Genomic DNA, 2,364 nt, shown 5'->3' with positions numbered 1-2,364 from the left:
CTGAAAAATTACTAAAATTGATTATAAAAACATATATTCTTATTGCATAAGGTACGTAATATCCCAAGCAACATTATTTAAAAAGCCCTCACATCTAGCCATGTTGTACTGAAACTACAGAATGCCAAAGATAATGATCTTAAAAGCAGGCAAAAAGAAAAGATATAAAATGTACAAGAAAAGATAAATATATTGAGAGCAGAGTTCTTAAGAAACAGAAGACAGCTTCTTTCAAATGGATGTAAGAAAATAAAATCTATGAACCCCAAATTGTGTGCTCAGTAAAACTTTTAAAAACAAGAGTGAAAGACAGTATTTTAAACAAGCAAGAACAGACCGATAAACATTAATTAACCAAAATAATTAAAATCAGAGACAAATTAAATAATCCTGCAAGAAACACCTCGAATCCAAGAAGAAACAGTAAGTAAAAAATTGGTAAACATAACGATAAATTTAAAATATTACTGTTCATATAAAACAAAACAAAAAACATAATTATGTGATATTCCCTAGTATACAAGTTTAAAATATATATAAATGAAATGTTGGACAGCACTGGCATGCCAATTCATAATTAAAGTATTTCAAGGTCTTTGTACTTTGGGGAAGTATGTTCAGATATTAACTTCAGACATTGTTAAGTATGCACGATAACATTCCAACAGTAACCATTACAAGTATAGAAATAGAATGTTTAACATTGATACCAATAGAGGGAAGAGGATATTGCAAAGCTTAGTAAGTTTTAAAGGTAAAAGAGAAAAAGATGCACAGGAAAAGTGGAACTAAAATGAAGCACAAGAGAAAGTGTAGAAACACTCCAAATATATACATAATCAAAATAAATATAAATTATCTAAAACCATTGGTTAAAATGTACAGATTGCCAGTATAGGTTTTTAAAATTTCAACTATATGCCATTTGCAAGAGATTAAAAGAAACACGAGAACACTTAAAGGTTGAAAATAAAGAGGTGGGTAAAGATGCACCAGGCAACTACTAGCCAATGTAAATAAAGGTTAGTTATATTAATGTCAGACACAATATATTTTAATGTATTCTAGACTGTATATGGATGAAGAAAGACCTGAGAATAACCTAGACATTACTAAACAACAATGGCAAAAAGATTGAATGCTAGGGGAGAGTTGCCCTATAAGATATCAAAATTATTAATCAATTATAGTATTTAGGACAACATGGATTGGACACATGGTAACTCAGAATCAGACCTTGAGTATATGATAGAAGTAACATTGCTGATCAGTATGAATATATTATTAAACAACTGACACTAGAATAGTTGATTATACATGTGAAGAAATATGAATCCTCAAGTTGCCCACTTTGTAAAAATAAATTGCTAATAAATTAAACACATAAATATGAAAAACAAATATATGAGAGTTTTAAAGAAAATGTAGACATATATTTATGAATCTGAGATAGGAAAGAATACCTGAAATAGGTTATCATAAAAGAAAACACTGCTCAATTTAGCTACCTCAGAATTAAGAACTTCTTTCAACAAAAGTCATCATAAAGTAGAGAGATAAAACAAAACTTGGGGAAAATATTTGTGAAATACATAATAATAAAAGATTAACAGCCAAGATATGTGTGTATGAAATTCCTAAAAAGGAAAACAGCCTAATAGAAGCATGTGTCAAAGACATGAGCAGGTATTTTACATATGAGAAAATGCACATGAAGAATAAACAGATGAAAAGAACTTCAACATTTTTAGTAGTCTAAGAGATGCAAATGATGACTTTATGGAAATTTGTTACTAAATTGACCTCAAATAGGTCTTATCATATGAACTTTGGGGGAATATTCAACCAGGAAAGTTTTCAACAACAAATACATGACAAACTGGGCAACAATAAATAAAACTACCTACACTCTGCACGTACTTTTGTAATAAAGTCATTTATTAAACTATCTTTAGATAATACTACAGGAATGTTTCTCAATGTGTGCTGTGACATATAAATGAATAGTTGTAGCAGTGCTTTTGGAAGTATCACAAAGGTAAAACAACTTAATTTCAATCAGTAGTAGACTGAAAGATCAAATTGTGTGATAGTCACACGATGGGCTATTATACAACAATCTATCTATCTATCTATCTATCTATCTATCTATCTATCTATAAGCTGATTACATTAAATAACATGATGACTATTAGAAATATAGCATTGAGCTAAAAATCAAATCACGGAAACTTTACATAGTATGACATAATTTTATGAAGCTCAAAAATCAGTAAATAAAAATTTTGAGGAATTGACACATACGTGAAAAAAACTGCTTAAAAAGAAAACACTGAAGTGATGAACACAAAACTCAGAATTGTG

Source organism: Rhinopithecus bieti, unplaced genomic scaffold, assembly GCF_001698545.2.
Source record: "Rhinopithecus bieti isolate Rb0 unplaced genomic scaffold, ASM169854v2 scaffold_72479, whole genome shotgun sequence".
Taxonomy (NCBI): Eukaryota; Metazoa; Chordata; class Mammalia; order Primates; family Cercopithecidae; genus Rhinopithecus; species Rhinopithecus bieti.
The sequence above is the reverse complement of the archived record's forward strand: the minus strand, read 5'-3'. Positions refer to the sequence as shown.